Source organism: Neofelis nebulosa, chromosome 13 (genome assembly GCF_028018385.1).
Source record: "Neofelis nebulosa isolate mNeoNeb1 chromosome 13, mNeoNeb1.pri, whole genome shotgun sequence".
Classification (NCBI taxonomy): Eukaryota; Metazoa; Chordata; class Mammalia; order Carnivora; family Felidae; genus Neofelis; species Neofelis nebulosa.
In genome coordinates, this window is record NC_080794.1 from 60,149,928 (window position 1) to 60,169,049 (window position 19,122).

Below are 19,122 nucleotides of genomic sequence, written 5' to 3' on the forward strand. Positions count from 1 at the left end.
GGGAGATGGAGGAGGAGGAAGGGAGGGAGGAGGAAGAGGGGAGGGAGGAGGAGGAGAAGGAGCAGTGGTACTGGCAGAGGTGGAAGTCGTAGGTGGATTTCTTCCCTTCTCTACTTCTTCTTTGTACAAACAGAAGTTCGGTATTTCTCTAGGTAAAGCTTGATTATTCATGTACTACCTCTGAATTTCTAGTTCGACCAGATGATCAGGAGCAGAATCCTCAGAGCTATTAAAGGGTGGGGCCCTTCTGCTTGGCCAAGCCACTGAATTGGCCAGGCTAGCAAGGGAGCAGACGATCTTTCACAAGAAAAATGCAAGCACTTGCGTCTTCCAGTTGTTTGTTTTCCCCAAACAAGCAGCTCAATTTGCTTGCAGTGTATCCCGAAAGAGCTCTAGACCCCTGCCATCCTCTCTCCATAGTTCTTAACTGAAAGAAACTAGTAGACCAGGATGGTGAAGGCTATTGCAACATCATCAAGGATTAAGAAAATCAAGCTTCACTGAATGGGATGATGATAGCCTGTGTCTTCTAAATTACTGTAAAGTGCACCCCATCAGCCACTTGACTTTTCTGTCAACCAACAACTCTGTTTAGCACCTGGACTGGCAACTTCTTATTTCCCCAGAGAAAAAAAAGCAGGGGCAAGAGTCACACTTCTGCTTTTTCTTTTTACAGCCACTTGTCTTTCTTCTTTTTTTACTGTATTTGGTCTGACATAATAAAAATGAGAGTCTGCTTTTCCAGACTGGACATTTTGCCCCATGTAGTGTGTAGTGTGACGGCCATATTGTTCCAGGCTGCCATGACTGGTCTGTAGCTGCAACCAGCTTACGCAGAAGATCAGTGAAAACATGGAAATTGAGGATACCAAGTCTTAGCTGATTACTTGTGAAAAGAATGAGGCCACACATGGTTTCCACAGCACACGGAGAACAACATAGCATAATAAACAGTTGTGATTTGCACAGCACAGTGGATATGAGTTTTAATCACTAGATGAACAGATGAAAAATGGATAGTCCCAACCAACCTTAAAGAAAATTTGGAACTCTAACACACTGTTGATAAAAATACAAGTGGGTGCAATCACTCTGGAAACACTTTGGTATCACCAAAGCAATTTAGATCATAGACATGATGAAATAGTACGAATATACCATGTACACCAAGGTCACATGCAAGAATTGTCACAGAAGCACCATTTTTAATGGAAAATTCCAAAACAGTGGAAATAACACAATTGCCGATCAACGGGAAAATGAATAAATTAATTGTGGTCTATGGATGCAATGGAGTACTATTCAACAGTGAAAATGAGTGAAGTACAGTTGCATAAGTATGGATAAATAACAAAATAATTTGGGCAAGAAAGGCAAGTTAAAGAAGATCACAGACCTTGACCTTGGGTGAATCACTTATCCTTGACCTTGGGTGAATCACTTAGTCTCCCTGACCTCAGCTCATCTTCCGAGGACAGAAAGCAGATTCAAGGAGAGCTCAGGCTCCTTCTGACTTGGTATCTGAACACTGGCCCATGTGCACAGAAGTTAGATTACACCAATCGCAACACCCTCATGGTGTCCAGAAAAGAAGCTTCTGATGGTCTTTGCCAGATTGCTTCCCAATGACGCACTAGGTGGTTGTGGCAGTTTACAGAGCCTTGGAAGTAGTCCAAGTCTTCACTGGAACTGAAAGTTCAGCTACTCTGCTCTGCCACCCACCTGCTGATGGCTTTTCCCCTGCCAGGGCTGGTTTAGACACACTGCCAGAGTAGGCAAGGGGTGATGTTGGCACCATGGTTCTGTGGTTCTAGCCGTAACCTACTCCCATGATGGTCAGCCTCACAGCAGCTAGGAGGGGGTTACTGTTTAGCATTCCCATTTATGATGTGAAGTCTGAGCCTCAGAAAGGTGACATTACTTACCTAGGGCCATCTAGTCTTCCTGCCCCCTAAGCCAGGCCCCAAACACCCAAACCATTCCGTCTTTTTTCCTCTCTTGTGCTGGCCCTCTTTGTTGGGCTGGAGTGGGGTGGGTGTCTTGTAGGAACAGTGGCCCTGGTAGCTTTCTGACACTGCAGGCCAAAGTAGCTGTTGGTCAGACCTATGCCTAGTTAACTTGCGAATGTTAGTTAAGGGCCCCGATGGAAGAAGGTTTGGGGGGAAAGCTAAGGGAGGAAGCCTGGCACGCAGAAAGCAAGTGGGAGAAAACAGCAAAAGAGGCCAGAAAAGGCAGAGAGAGAAAAGGAAGTGTGGCAGATGCTGACAGTCTGTTCCCCTCCTTTGCGGGGAGCAGGGTCAGAAAGGAAGAAGAGAATACATCTGTGACTTGAGCAAATGGGCAAAGGCTCTTTTCAGCCCAAGGTTCGCTTTTGGTGAGACCAGTCTGCTCCCTATTTTACCTATTCAGTAAACTCAGAATTCTGTATGTCAAATTGGCCAGGAATGCAACATCTGTATTACTAGGAGAATGGCTTGGATGATAATAGCCTTCACTCTTGTATCAGCCCAAGTCCCCGGTTGGAAGGAACATTAGAGTAGCCTATTGTCAGGATGGACAACTCTTGGTCAATGTGCCATCACCTCTTCCCTTGCCTCCAGCCCTCAGAGCCAATCTGACGACAAGATTCTTTGTAGCATGTGTACTGTCACCCTGCTCTCATGCCAGCCTGGGCCCTTGCTGGATAACCACTCAGCCTCCTACTGCTTCTTCGTAGCCAGATCCACCCTCATTCTCATTCCCAGCCCACGTTCCCAGCTGATGACTCTTCTTAAGGACTACAGAGGCTTTCGCCTTCTTCTAGAACCAAGTACGAATGTCATTCATGCCCCTCTGCAACTGAGTCTCCGCCTAGGAACCATCTTATTCCTCACAACTTCTGGGCAGGTGAGCGTCCTTTTGGGGGTTTTCAAACTCTTTTCTCCACATCAGTCACACAGCCCAACCACGAGCCAGGAACGGGGTGGGAGGCAGATATGTGGAGTCGGAGGCAACTAGGAGGCCAGATTGTTCCCATCAGTCAGGGCCATGATGAAGCCAGAGAATAGGCAAGGGTAGAGGGTGTGGAGTGCTCTCTCCAAGGAATGGGAGTGTCAGAGATGCGGAGAGCCAAGGTAAGGCTCACTGCCTCTAGGGGTCGAGGTCCTGGAGGCCAGAAGTCCTTGGTAGCAGATGCTCTGATTGATTACAATTTTCTGTTATCTTCTGTTGAGTGAAGCTTTACTAGTTCCTAGTCTTCCTACCCAGGCAGTCCACCGGGATTTAAAGGGCTGCAAAACAAAAGCAGACTTGAGCAAATGGGGAGACATTCCGTGTTTGTGGGTATGACTCAATATCATGCAGGTTTCCATTATCTCCAATTTAATATATAAATTCAATATGATGCCAAAAGATAAAACTAGATTCAAACCTCAAACCATTTACCAAAAACAACTCTTAATGGATCATAGAGCTAAGTGTAAGAAGGAAGAAAATATAGTTGAATTTGACAACCTTCTCTATGACTTAAAATCCAGAGGTAATAAAAGAAAAAGTTGATAAATTTGACCTGAGAAACATAAAGAAACTCTTTCACAGCATAAAAACCATCATAAGCAGCATCAAAAGACAAAGGACAAATTGGGAATAAAGTGTTGGATGATGTATCATAGATAACAAATACAGAGATGTCTAAAGATAATATTAGTACTATGTACAGAGCAAATAGAGATATGTATCTCTAATAGGTAAAAAGCTCCTAAAATTGAGATGAAAAAAATAAAATCCAACACAAAAAGTGGCCAAAACCCATGACCATGAAAGGTAAGAGGTCTTTGAATGGATGGAAAGATGCTCAACCACACTCCTATTAAAAGAAAGACTATCACCACGATAGTAAATCTCTCACATATCAGATTGGCCAAAATTCAAAAGTCTGATGCTAGGGAGCTCTGAGGACACAGACACCCTTTGCTTACAACACAGTACAGTCCTCATGGAGCGCCACTGGCCATCCCTAACAAAATTGCATGAATTTACCTTCTGGCTCAGCCACCTCACTTTTAGGACCTTACCCTGCAGATACACACACGTGCACACACATGCACATACAACGTCTCCACACAGTTATTTATTATAAGTTTTTGCCTGTTTGTTTTTTGTTTTTTTTTGCAGCAGAAGATTGGGAAACCTAAATGGCTATCAATGGGGTCTGTCTGGTTAAAGAAATTTTGGCCCATCCTTATAGAGGAGTTCAGTGTAACCATACAAAAAGGTGTGAATTCCAGGATTTGGTAATAGAGTAGACAGCTATTTTTTTTTAAACAAGAAGGTAGAGGAAGTTTATACACACACACTTACTCTGAAAAAATAAACAAACATGGGAAGGATAAAATCAGCAGCTAATGAAAATAGTTACCAACGGGAGGCAAAAGGGAGATGAAAACAGAGCAGAAGTGATAAGGTTGGATATAGATTCTCTGGATCTTTTTATGGAGTTTTGACCTTTTTTTTTTTTTAATGTTTGTTTATTTTTGAGAGACAGAGAGAGACAGAGTGTGAGCAGGGGAGGGGCAGATGGAGAGGGAGACACAGAATCCAAAGCAGGCTCCAGGCTCTGAGCTGTCAGCTCGGAGCCCAAAGTGGGGCTCAAACTCACGAACTGTGAGATCATGACCTGAGCTGAAGTTGGATGCTTAACCGACTGAACCATCCAGGCGCCCCTGGAGTTTTGACGTTTAAACTAGGCTTGACATATCTTAAAAACAAAATTAAGGCAAAAATTTTTTAAAAAGGCAAACCTTACATATGGAAATAAACAGAAACCAATGAATGAAAGGTAACATCACAGAGAAGAGGATTATCTTGACTTTTGAACGCAGTCCTCTGTATACGCTCAATAAAATATATTCTAAGAATGGAAATAACGGCAAAGAATTCTCAAGTTCCACTTAGTACTTTTACTTTTAGTAATAAAACATGCATTGTTAATTTTTAAATACTATCAAACTCTGAAAAGGCATGGAGGGACCTCAGATTACTAAGCGAAAGAAACCAATCTGAAAAGGCTACACGCTGTATGGTTGCAACTATGTAACATTCTGGAAAAGGCAAATTGGAGGAGAGAGTAAAAAGATCAGTGGTTACCACTTCTATAGTCGCTTCCATATTGTTTCTCCGATCCCAGTTTCAAGTCTTATCTATCTCCAAATAGATCCCTGGCCTCCCCATGGCTCACCAACATTTCCTTTACTGCTATCCCGGGAACAGTTCCTCTGGATGACGGTATCCAACTGCAGGATAGGGCCCAGATTACCCAGACTGCAAGGTGCCTTGAAATTGGATTACATTTCAACCATAATTTGTCCGGTCTGGAATAGGCCTTACACAGCGAGTTACCAGATTTAGCAAGTAAAAATATAGAATTCCCAGATAAATTTTAGATAACCAACAGATACTTTCTTAGTAAAAGCATGTCCCAAATATTGCATCATGTCCTATATTTTACCTAGCAACGCTAAGATGTGGAAATCAAGGACCAGAGGGTGAAATGACTTGCAAAAGTCCATTTTAGAGAAAGACCCCAAACCAGAAAAAAAGCAATAGCAGAAAGAACTAAGATCTCCTTACTCCCAACCAATGAACGGCGTGTTCTGTTTTGCAAAGTCAACAATGTCTGTGGTCAAGACATGTTGAATCAGAGCAAGGAATCAGATTGCTTACGAAAAAATGTATAGTGCCTTTCTATTTATTTATTCTATTTATTTAACCTAAAAATTTTGTCCGCAGAGCAAATTGGCTTAAAACTCCAACGGCAGGTTACCTGAATGGAAGAATTCCAATTCCCTTTTTAGAAACTGGAAACATCCAAGCATGCGTGTGCCAGCCTGAAGTCAGAATGAAAAAGTGCAGTTAAATCACTATCATCCTCCCAGAGAGTGACTTCTTGTCTCATGTGATTTCAACATTTTGTTCTTTTGTAAGTCAGAGGACCCTCGTGTAAAATGTAACAAATATTTATAGAAAGCGACGTTCTATAAAGAAATCTTCCTAAATGTTCTGTAACAGCACTAAAGAGATCTTTCAAATCAATAAGTAAATGGCTGATCCCCCAATAGAAAAGTGAGCAGAGAGCACAAAAAGTCAACTCACAAAAGGAAGGGTGCAAGTGGCTGATGAGGAAGCTGGCAATCTCACTAAAGCAAAGAAACAAATTAAAGCAAGTATAAGTACCATTTTCCTTTAACCTATCAGATTGGTTCAGCTTTTAAAAAGTGATTGGCTTCAGGTTTGTCAAAGGCATTGTTAAATGGGTACTCTTGCGGCTGACAGGGCTCCAGATTGAAAGAAGCCTCCCAGAAGACAACTTGGTCATGTGCATCAGGATTCTTAAAATGTTGACATGCTCAAAAGAATAAAATAAAATTTTAGAAAATTTTCCCAAGTGGAGAGTTATTTATAATAGTGCAGGATTAGGAATTGTATACTCATCTAACAATAATGTAGTAACATTATAAATTATGATATGTCCATAAAATAGGATGTTCTGTAGCCACTAAAAGCACTATTTTCAAGTAAGTTACAATGATACAAGAAAATCTTCATAATGCATTGGCAAAAAAATAAATGAATAAATGAAAGTGTGACCTGAAACTGTCCATACAGCATGATTCAGGTTTTATAATTACACGCATACAAACAGAACAGACTGGCATATGATTATCTCTGGCGATCATTGCATCCACTTCAAAAATGTCCCTAAATTCTACAATGGATCTTTGTTCCACTTAGAACTAGGATAAAGAAGGAAAAGATGTTTGTTAAGCAGGTAAAATATTGCTACCTTGTATTAGCTTCCTAGAGTTTCTGTAACAAATTATCACCCATTTGGTGGCTTAAAACAACAGAAACTTATTCTCTCGCGTTCTGGAGCCCACAGTTCAAAATCAAGGTGTGAGCAGGGCTGTGCTTCCTCCGAAGTCTCTGGGGGTGTATCCTTCTTTGCCTCTTCCAGCTCTTCGTGGCTCCACGAGGTTCTTTGGAACCTTGGTTTGTGGCTGCATAACTCAAATCTCTGCCTCTGTCTTCATGTGGCCTTCTTACTTCTCGCCAGGTCTCTCCTCTGGGTGTCCCTGATAAGAACACTTGTCATTGGGTTGGGGGCCCATCCAGTTAACCCAAGATGATCTCATGTCAAGATCTTAAATTTAATTTCAACTGCAAAGACCTTTTTGGGAAAAGGTTCACAGGTTCCAAGGGGTAGGGCATAAACATACATATCTTTTGGAGGGCTACCATTCAACCCACTATATACTGTAAGTCAGTCTTACTTGAATTATAAATGTGAAGTATGCAAATACGAAAAAAAATTTGTGTCTCATGTAGGACTATTTCAATTACAAGTAACAGAAAACCCAACTCAGGCTGGATTAAGTAAGAAAGGAAATTGTTGATTTACCCAACTGTCTTGGGCTAAGCAAGCTACAGATTTCAAGGCCCAAACACTATGGTTAGGGCTGATTGTCACACTCTCTGACCCTCTTGCCTAATTCTTTCTTCCAAGGTGACCAGGTAGCTCTGGCTCAGTGGGTTGCTGGATCTAGCTCATACCAGCTCTTGGAAGACAACTAAGCTTTCAGAAATGTTGTGAACCTATTGTTAATATAGCCATTATTTGAAAAACAAATATATAAGCCTATAATTAAATAAGTTATATATAAAACCAACAACGTAATAGGTATTCAAAACTCATCTCCTCTCTTCCTGGTTATGTTACTACATTTTGCTAATATCTACATTCTTGAGTTTACTCACATCTATGGTATTTATATTTTATTTTATTTTATTTTATTTTATTTTATTTTATTTTATTTTATTTTTTGCCACTATATATCCATTCCCAGCTCCATCTTCAGCCACACTGTGTTGGAGCTTGAAATCAGTCATGGTGGAAGTATTTACACCGCAGGAGTTGGCAAACACTATAAATCAGGACTGGTTGAGCTTTTGTTTGGAAGGTAATCATTAAACATTCACCAACACACCATCACTCTAGCTGCCCCAACCTCAGGTTCAAGAACAACAGGGTGGTGACAGCATCCTCAGAAGTGTGAGATCCATCCTGATTGTATATTTTGGTCACATCCTTGAAGCCAACACCAAGGCCAAGGGGAAAGTGATACCCTGTCCTCTATCTTGGAGTTAGTTCAAAGACTGACCCCTGATCCCCACGTGAAAGTCAGGGGCTGTCATTGGAAGGGAGAATGGCTACCAGAGAAACCTTACAATATAGCCACCATAGCTTGTAAAGCAGCAGCTTACTCTTAGTATCTAGGTCCCCTAACCCTCCTCAAGGTCTCCTTCTTCCATTCATCTTGGACAAGAGGACAAGAGGTTCTGGACTAGTGAAACTCCTGGTAAGTGGGGAGAGATGGGTAGGTTCTGACCTGAGACCTCTTCCCCACAGTCTTCAATCTTCCCCTTTGGTGACACGATGTCCCCATTATCTTTCCCTAGTCCGATTTTTTACTGTTCGCAGCTTGCCCCAACATATACAAATGAAACACATTCTTGTGTAGGTTCCTGAGATTTTCTTAAATGAATTCAAATTATTTTTTCTTTGAAGTGTTCCTAATCAAGTGGGGGAAACATACAAACAATTACAAACAAGGTGAAGTGTGCTTTCAGAGAGAGAGAGAGAGAGAGAGAGAGAGACAGAGAGAGAGAGAGAGAGAGAGAAACAGAGAGAGACAGAGAGAAGCTGTACTAGTGGAGAGTTAGGAAACCAGGGGCAGCTCCCGAGAGAAGAAGACCTGTGAGCTGGAGCTTTCCATACAAACAAGAAGCTTGTGTGGTGAGGGACTTTCTCTCCCAAGGGAACAGCATGAGCTATGGCACCGCAAGGTCACCCAGTTTCATTTGCCCTCCTTTTCCAAAACTCCAGATCCCTGAAGAAAATTTCCCCTCCTCTCTTGCTTTCCTTTCCATTCTGAGCCCAAAATAGAACTCAAACATGTGAGTCACACGAAATCACTCTGTGGTACACCTTTGCATGGAGGATGAAGAACACCCAGGCTTTAAAGTGAGTATACAAAGAGTCTGGGCCATCAGAATGCCCCACAGCCACCTCAGAAACCTCCAGCTGCCCCTGCCACCTCCTTAGAGGAAATCCATTCCTCTTCAAGTGTAAGCACTCAAAGGAAACAAGTTTCTTTAGCTTTTCTCTCGGGCTCAATTTTTGTATTGCCACAAAATCGTTTTCTGTTTTCATCGCCACGGTAGACATTTCTGCAACAGTCTTTTGAGCCTGGGGACCAAAGCCCCATTTATAGCTTTGCCTCTATGGGAAAAGTTCCAAAGCTTTCAAGTTCCAAACAACCAACTTACAAATAAATGATTGAACTCAATGAGCTTCCTGTGATGTTTTGCACACTTCAGTGCTAAAGGCTGGTGTGTGTGTGTGTGTCTCAACATTTCTAAATATGGGTGCCAGGTGTTACATTTTCAGACCAACCAAGTGTGACATTTTTTTCTCTCTTAAAGCAACAGAATCATTTCATGGGTGAACCCATACCCGTTTAAGACAAAACTTGGCGGAAGAAACGGCTAGGGCCCCCCCCAAAAAATAATAATATAGCAATGCTGAGAATCGAGGGAGAAATTTATGTACTTGCAGAGTGTAAGAAAAGAGGCTAACTTATTTTTTCACTTTATTATCACAGGTTCAGGCAAAACGGTAGGGCCCCTCCAAGCACATAGATAAGTGTCAAAGCCACTGGACAGCTGTTTTTCTTTGGGTTCAGAGATCACCAAGATGAGGTTGCTCATCGGCTGCAAAGCAAATACAGACACGCCAAAATTTCTAAACCACACAGTGAAGAGAGCGCACAAGTCTGTGTCCCTGAGAAGCCAATATCATCAGATAATGCACACATCAGAAGGGGTGACCATGCAAATTGCTTTTTTTGCATCGAAAGAAGACTCTTGGGCTCAATACTTGATTCACTTCATTCTCCCACCCTTGCTTCCGCTCTCTTGGCTACACCTTTGACCTTCTCTGTTCAGCCTCTATTTCTCTCTCACTTCCTCTAAATAGAGGGGATGACGTGGTGAGAATTAATGCTCCTGAACCAAAGAAATTAATTCAACTATAGCTCTTTTTCCCTTTCATAACTATTTATTTACTGCTGTTTATTTGAGATTCATACCTTTGTCTATCTATTGGCATGAGGAAGTATTTTTCCCTACAAATATCGACATGTAATCTTCTACATACCTGAGTGGCAGGCATTAAAAAAAAAAAAAAAAACAACAATAAAATACTGATAACTACCAAACTAAACATTAAAAAAAAAAACCAAAAAACTTCCTTGCCCTTTTGAACAAGGTCCAATATCTCATAGTGAGCAGGACTGGCTATACATTTTGTGGGATCCAGTGCAAACTGAAAACGTGAGGCTCCTTGTTAAAAAATTATTAAGAATTTCAAGACACTGGGGGATGCCTGGGTGGCTCAGTCGGTTAAGCATCCAACTTTGGCTCAAGTCATGATCTCATAGTTCCTGAGTTCGAGTCCCACATTGGGTTCTGTGGTGACAGCTCAGAGCCTGGAGCCTGCTTTGGATTCTGTGTCTCCTTCTCTCTGCCCCTCCCCTGCTCTCTCTCTCTCTCAAAAATAAATAAACATTAAAAAAGAAAAAAGAAAAAAAAAAGAATGTCAAGACACTGGTGGGGGAACATTGAACCAAGGACAGGACTCCTCTGAGGGTGGGGCCCTTGGTGACTGCACCAGCCATGTGTGTGCCCACAGAGCCTGCCCTGCTGGAGGGTTTTTGTTAACGAGAGCACACACACACATAGACACATTCTATAGGCTGGTATAGGATTCACCAGAAATTCAAGGTGAAAATTTAATAATGTGACCTCACAAGAAAGTGCAAACCTCCTGTGGTGGTCTCCAATACACTTCCTGAGAATTCACTCATTTACAACGACTGACACAGAGAAAATATTGTAATTCCTTACGGCACCTGGGCCAACTGATGAAGGAAGTGTGTTGGGGGACTGTTTTCAAATGTTTAGAACTTAACAAAATATGCTTAAGATGTGCTAAACATGGAAGGAATTTTGAAGTTGCCTTTCCCCTGGGGCCGAAAGCGTCTGTAACAGGTATGTGGAAGAGGTGGGGATTGTGATCGCCTTAGCCACCAGGAACTGATCATCAGAGCGGGTCAAGCCAGGTTTACGGCTGAGAGAACTCTGTAGAACAGGTTTCTTGGGTTCGAACAAATCAAATCACAGTCACGTTGCTCTTCACAAAGTGCCCCGCACCTGCAGCCCAAATGGTAGTTTCATTCTCTCCTGGTCCTTCTGCCGCTGGTCTCACAGACCATCCCCCCGGAACCCCCGCCAAGTCCCCACCAGTGTCCCCACCTCTTGTCCTCCAGGGCAATCTCTCTTCCCCTTGTGACAATGAAGTCATTGTCCCATGTCCTTTCTCGCCAACTTGGCACGAGAGCAGTGGCCTCTTCCTCTGCCCAGACTTCTGCTGGCTTCAAAGTGGGGACAGGGAACAGGGAAGGTTGGTTGCTGGGCCTCCAGGTGCACCTGTCTCCAGCAGGACTGAGTGCAGAGGAAGCAGACTGCATTCCGTGGGGGCACTCAAGTCACCATCATGAGATTGACGCTTTTTCCTCAGTTGCCTATTCCAGCCCCCAGTCTGGTCTCATGTGAGCATAGGGGCTGCATTTTTATGAGTGTCGCCGCTTCAGAGATGAGGAAGCTGGGGACGTTAAGAAGACAAGGGACTCTGACCCAGCATTCCACTGCCTAACATTCAGCCTTCATTCTGTACCACCCACAAAACTTTGCTGCAAATTAAAAAAAACAGCATATTTTAACATTTCCTAGGAAATAATTATATTTACAAGATTAGCTCGTAAATTAGCTTGTTCACTCTCCCTCTGGTTTTCCCTCCTTCCACCAAATCCGTCCCCTCCCCCCACTTGCTGATTCACCTCCTCCCTCAAAACCCAATGGGTGATCTAACTTCCCAGTCTTCTCTTCCTTCCTCCACCCCGATGCTGTCAGAAAACAGACAAATAAGCAAAAAATCAGCAAACCCAGAACACTCATCAGCAAGGAGAAAGAAGCTAACCATCTCCAAAGAAGTTGGAAGGATTTCCAGAAAGTTAATAAATTTAAAAATCTAGAATTGTATTGCCTAAGTTAACCGGCAATGCTGTACCAACTTGTAAAACTTCAAAAATGTGCCCCGAGACCTTTGTAGTTTATAAAGCTCTTTCACATATATTAATGCACTTGAACTTCACAATACGGTATGACATAGATGCTATTATTAGGTCCATTTTACAGAGGACAAAACTGAGGCACAGAGCAGTTAAGTGACTGGCCCACAATTACTCACCAGAAGAAGTAAAGTCAGGTTTTCTGACCTGGGAGCCCATGTTTTTTCCACTCTCCCACACAGTTGGTTGTTGAACTACATTTTCAGAACAATGCACCTGCATTTCGTTTTCCAAATGACGAGAGGCACAACTCAGAAAGAGCTACAAACCTAGTCCAAAGTTTTGCAGCTTGGACATCCTCCTGCTGACAAATTTAGAAGTCTCTGACCTTCTTTCAAAACTTAAGTAGGTTTGAAATCAGTGGAGAAAATATGGATTATTTAATAAAAGAATCTAGGACAACTAGGAAGTTACTTGTGTGGGGAAAGAAACTTGGATCCAGTACCTCACTTTGTACACAAAAATAAATTCCAAGCAGATTAAAGATGTAACCATGAAAATAAAATCATTAAAGAAAACTAAAGGAGGACACAGATTTTGTTTTCATCTCAGAGTCTCAGAATGGGAAGGTGCTTTCCAAGTCTGGCACAAAGCATGAAAGTCATGAAAGAGACAATCAATCTATTGGCTACATTAAAAAAAAAATCGTATGTTTAAAAATCACCACCATCACCACCATTCACCAAATCAAAGGTCAGAGGACAAATTGGGGCAAGAACTTGCAACCTATATGCAGAAAAAGGGCTAATTTTGTAATAGGGAACCAAATCCCAGAAACCACTAAGAAAAACACAACACGCCCAGTGGGAAAATAGGCAAAAGATAGAAATGGATGGTTTGCAGAAATAGAGCCCTTCGGGAGATGGAAAGACGCACAAACTCACTCATATCAAGGGAAATGCAAATGAAAACTTCACTGAGATACCTTTGCCACATGTCAGATTGGCAAAGATCCCAAAGTCTGATAACGTACTGGGTGTTAAGAGGGTGAGGACACGGGTTCGTTCCCACCTTTCTGTTGTATAATCCAAGTGTGAATTAGCATATCCTCAAAGGGGAGCAATTTGCAGTTGGGCAATGTTTATACAAATTTAAATGCACATATGGAGGATTTCAGCCAATTACTTGTCACCAGGGGTGGATAGTGAACCTAGACTCGGCTCCAAGCCCTATGCTGTTGCACGGCCCAAAAGTTGGAGGAGGCCAAGGCCGGAGCAGCCCCTGTCTACACACTAAGTAGACATTCAGTTAGTACCCGTGAGTGCAAGTAACACCTAACTTTCATGGTAAAGAAGAAATTTTATAACATGCCTGTTTTATGTATGAGGAGACTGTGGCTCATAGAAGTTAAGTTTCTTGCCCAAGGTCACACAGCTGCTAAGTGGCAAAGCCAGGCTCAAAGCCAGAACCTGCCTCTTTCCCTACAGAACTTCAGCCTCCGGCAGCCTCCTCTACCCCATTTGTGCTGCCATCTAGAATCTCTAAGCTCTGGAAAAGGAGGGACCCGTGTTACACAATGCTGATCCTTAAAAATCTATTGATCCAATGAATGAATGGTGTAATCCTGTGCTGGCCTTTGCAGATAAAGAAGATGCTGCCCTTTCTGAGCATAGAGGAAAAAAATCACCAAGCAGGAAATGAAGGGGTGAATTTCAGGAAAATACAAATATTCAGTCCATACCAATGGGCAAAAAAGAAAAGCAAAGCCAAAAACACTGTTTGCTTGGTACACGCAAACATTTCTACATAAATATCTGTTCTTGGGGTGCCTGGATGGCTCAGTAGGCTAGCATCTGACTTCGGCTCAGGTCATGGTCTCACAGCTCATGAGTTCGAGCCCTGTGTGGGGTTCTGTGCTAACAACTCAGAGCCTGGAGCCTGCTTGGGATTCTGTGTCTCCTTCTCTCTCTGCCCCTCACCTGCTCATGTTCTGTCTGTCTCTCTCTCTCAAAATAAATAAACATTAAAAAAAATAGATACAGGGGCGCCTGGGTGGCGCAGTGGGTTAAGCGTCCGACTTCAGCCAGGTCACGATCTCGCGGTCAGTGAGTTCGAGCCCCGCGTCGGGCTCTGGGCTGATGGCTCGGAGCCTGGAGCCTGTTTCCGATTCTGTGTCTCCCTCTCTCTCTGCCCCTCCCCCGTTCATGCTCTGTCTCTCTCTGTCCCAAAAAAATAAATAAAAAACGTTTAAAAAAAAAAATAGATACATAACAATTTGTTCTCCACTGAGAACTCTGGTTCACATTCCTAGCTACACAGTACAACTACCTGAGTTTTTAAAATATCAGGGACCAGTCTCCATCCCAAATGGAGGCTGCATCTCAGAGGGTGGTGGTGGGGATGAGCATTCAAGTTCCCACTCCCCCCTTCCCTGCACCACCATTGCCCTCCTGTGCTGGCAAGGTTGAATACCCACAGGAGGAATATTAAACATTTTTTCCATAAAGTAATTTATTCACAACCAAATGCTCCAGACTTTCTTCAACAGGAACTTTAATTTTTACCAAGATTAAAAAAATTTTTTTATGTTTTTATTTCATTTTTGAGAGAGAGAGGCAGAGTGCAAGTAGGGGAGAGGTAGAGAGAGAGGGAGACAGAGCACCTGAAACAGGCTCCAGGCTCCGAGCTGTCGGCACAGAACCTGATGCGGGGCTTGAACTCACGGACTGTGAGATCATGACCTGAGCCGTCAGGATAAGTCAGACACTTAACCGACTGAGCCACCCAGGTGCCCCCAAGATTTTTTTTAAGATAGAAAATCCTGGTGACTACTGTCACCAAATGGTGACAACTAGAACTTCCAAGTGTATGGGGCATCCATCATTGGAAATGAAGCTCCCCCGTCTGGCCGGCTCATGGAACTACAGTGGTTCCCAGGCAAATTGGCTTGTTAACCGCACCACTGAGGGGTTTTATTTTGCAGCATTTCACATACGTGTGTGTCAGGATTCGCCCCCAAGAAGCTGGTATTCCTTTTCCGAAGCCAGAATCCCACACCGCACTAGGGGCTGCCCACAGCTGGCCTGTACTTCTAGTTTCTCGTGTACACGGCCTTGCCTTACCTTGCCCTGCAGTGTGGACGTGTATACACACACAGGCATAAGTTCATGTATCAGGATGCAACATCACTTACCTCATGTGTACAGAGAAAATGTGAGCTTTGTTATCTTGTCTGTAGAAGAGCTGATTTTCTTTCTTCTTGTTGGAAGGTGGGAAAAGAACTAAAGTTTAGTCCCGGGTAGCCATTTCAGCCCAATCGAAATCGTCCCATTACATAACCCACTTTTGGCTCACGTAACTCCAGGAAATGTACTACTCCCAAGGTGGCTCCTGGGTACATGAGAGAAGCATGCCGTCCCGTGCCCTTGCGGCATTGGGGACCACTGTCTCACATGGTGGTGACAAAGCGGAGCTATGACTCAAAAGGTGACAGTGCCTTCTCCCGAAGCCCTGCGTGATGCCACCTGCTAAGCGCTGAGTGGAACGAGTCCGAGTTGTCCAGAATGTTGAGAAAAACATGAAACAAATTAAAAGTAGTGATTTCATTTAACAAGTGCAAATATCAAAAGGAGTAAGAAAGGAATCTAGGTCTCCGTATCTTTTGAGCTTTACCTGAAGGAAGACAAACGAGAGTAGCGACGGCAGCTATCCACAATGACCGCCCACGATGAAATCCTAAGCCAGGAGTTGCATCAGTCTCTGTTTGCCTGGGATGGAGACTGGTCCCTGACATTTCAAAAACTCAGGTAGTTGTACTGTGTAGCCAGGGATGCAAACCGACGTTCTCAGTAGAGACCAAATATTCACATAGCAGTGTCTGCAGGTAACAAGTCAACGGTGCTTTTTGGTTTTGCTTTTGCTTTTTACCCATTGTTGTGTCTCCCCCAAATTCACACGCTGAAGTCCTAACCCCCAGTGTGGTGGTATTTGGAGGTGACGCATTTGGGAGGCCATTAGGACATGAAGATGGAACCCTCACGAACGGGATCAGGGCCCCTCTGAGAAGAGACGTTAGAGACACCATCTCTCTGCCACATGAAGACACGGTGACAAGGCAGCCATCTCTGCAAACCAAGAAGCGGGTTTTCACCAGGAACCATATTGGCCAGCACCTTGATCTTGGACTCTCTAGTCTCCGAACTGTGAGAAATTAATTTCTGTTTTTTGAGCTGCCCCGTCTGTGGTATTTTTATTATAAGCAGCCCAAACTGACTAAAATACCCACTGTGCCCCTGGAGATGCTAACATCTAAAATGTAGGGCATTTTCCTCTCAGAGCTGTTGGGCTCTTCTTGGATTTTTCTGGAATTCTCCCTCTTCTCTCCCCATGTTTTCCTCCTAAGCTGTCTGAAGCAGACTCCAGCTGTAATTCTTTATGCTGGATCCTCTTCTGCCTTTTCTAATAGAGCTCAGACAGGTTTAGTTCCTTTGAGACTAAGTAACCCACTACCTTAGAAAACTTTGAAAGGAACCACCGCAATAGCATAAGGTTTGTACAAGTTAAAACATCTTGGTGAAATATAATCACATCATTTGGCACACGAGGAGAAACTAAACTATTGGGTCTCTAATTTTAAACATTGAATATGAAATTTTTCTTATTTTTAGAAAGTAAACAATTGCTCACAAACCCTTATGAAAAAAGATTACTATGTCTTTTTTTTTTTTCAACTTTTTAAAATTTATTTTTGGGACAGAGAGATACAGAGCATGAACGGGGGAGGGGCAGAGAGAGAGGGAGAGACAGAATCGGAAGCAGGCTCCAGGCTCCGAGCCATCAGCCCAGAGCCTGACGCGGGGCTCGAACACACGGACCGCGAGATCGTGACCTGGGCTGAAGTCGGACGCTCAACCGACTGCGCCACCCAGGCGCCCCATGATTACTGTGTCTTTTAAGCGAGTGCCTGCTCCCCTCCCCTCCGCTTAAATTATTCTCTTTGAGAAACACACATTCAACAGAAATTTCTCATTGTTACATCCAACTCAGAGCTGGGTTTCATACCATATTCACCGATGTAGGATTGTTTCTATTGAGCCTGAGCGGTTGAACCCCTTTTTCCTCCCAGGTGCTGATAAAAGACTTTCACTTCCTGGCAGGGAATAAAAGGGTTTTGGCCGCATCCCCAGCAAAACCAGCTTTTAGAGAAATGGTTTGGCACAAACACTTGTGGGCCTGAGCTGTTCTCTTCTGTGTCATCCTCAGGATTCTCACTGGCCTCTCTGGATGGAAGCAGAAAGCTTCTTAAGCCTGTAACTGAGGGCAGTCGCCTGTGTGCAAGGATGAGTTCTACACCCCCGAGGGTATACAAAGGGGTCGAGGATGGTCTCCTGTATCATCAAGAAGGTTATGACCTAGGTAGGTAGTTAGGCAGTTAGAAGACAATCAGAATCCTTAAGTGTCCAAGGTGTGTTCTTAGGACGAGTTCCCGGGAAGCTGATCTTGAAATGTGTGCAGGAAGCCGATCGGGGATGCCCGTGGGATCCACATCTGTTGGAGGGGAAGGAAATGCACACCTCGAGAGGATAGTTGTTCCCCAGTGCAGACACGACACAGGCCTCAGCCGATCCCACAGGATGCTCTGGAGCTGGGACGGGGGGCTTCAGAGTTGTTACCCCTTGAGGCAAGATGGTCTGGCCTTCGTAACCCCCCTCCCATGTGGCTGTCTCCAGGGAGGGTCCTGCCCGCAGGCCAGGTGGCTCCCTTTGGCAGGGAGCCATCAGCTCACAGCACTCCCTGCAGCAGAGGAAACGCGTGCCTCTGAAATAAGGGGGGGCTGTAGGCAGCACAGTCTGTAGCCACGACAGGGGACATCTGCGACTGTGGTAACGTTGGTAGCAGGAGGGGGCAACAGTTCATTCCTAAGGGACAAGGAGCATCAGGGAATATGAAGCATATTGCTGTCCTCAGCCTCCGCTGTTCCTTTCCCTCTAACATGAGACCATCTCAAACCCCTAGAGTCACCAATACTATGATAGTGTAGAATTGCCCCCATAACGTCTGGTAAAGGCACCTGGGTGGCTCGGTTGGTTGAATATCTGACTACAGCTCAGGCCATGATCTCATGGCTTGTGAGGTCGTGCCCACATTGGGCTCTGCTATCAGCACAGAGCCCGCCTTGGATCCTCTGCCTCCCTCTCTCTGCCCCTCCCACACTAGCTCGTTCTCTCTCTCCCCCAAAAAATAAATAAGTAAAATAAACATAAAAAGAAGAATAGCTGAACAATTCAACTGACTCTCTTCAAACCATAAAGGACAAACACATTGCAAATTTGGTTTAATTCTGTATTTTTACAGTTTTGGTTGTGATCCTATTCTCCAACTCAATGTCTAAATAATTGCGAGATTCTTTTCAATGTTGTTTCTTCATGATTTACCTCTTTGCCTTGGCCCCTTTATCCCCAGTCTCTATACCCATGGCCAGTAGCTTCTCTCAGGCCTTTGCCCAAATGTCACCTCCTCCGTGAGGACTTCTGATCATCTCTGTTAAAATGGCCACCCCCACCCCACCCCATCCGTTCACTTTCTTTCCATAGCACTTACCATCACCTGGCCTACTCTAGTTCATTATTAATTATATGTATTGTCTGTTTCCCTTTAACAGAGTATACATTTCATGAGAGCAGGGATAGTGTGTTTTATTCCCTCTGTTTTCTTAAACGTTTATTTGTTTTTGAGAGAGAGCATGGAAGCGGCAAGGGGCAGAGAGAGAGGAGGACAAAGGATTGGAAACAGGTTCTGCGCTGACAGCAGCGAGCCCGAGCCTGACGACGTGCGGCTCGAAATCACCAGCCGAGAGATCATGACCCTAGTCAAAGTCAGACACTCAACCGACTGAGCC

General features: G+C 43.8%; 1 long non-coding RNA gene across 2 annotated transcripts; it reads right to left on the minus strand.

The window, feature by feature from the left end:
• Positions 1-960: 960 nt before the first annotated feature.
• Positions 961-16,856, minus strand: LOC131493144 (uncharacterized). Of its 2 annotated transcripts, none has more exons than XR_009252486.1 (2): positions 15,418-16,856; positions 961-3,269 (listed from the first exon to the last, which is right to left on the minus strand). It is a non-coding gene; the product is annotated as an uncharacterized LOC131493144 (long non-coding RNA). The 2 variants fall into 2 exon arrangements; XR_009252487.1 differs by lacking the exon at positions 15,418-16,856 and adding an exon at positions 5,801-7,647.
• Positions 16,857-19,122: the final 2,266 nt, after the last annotated feature.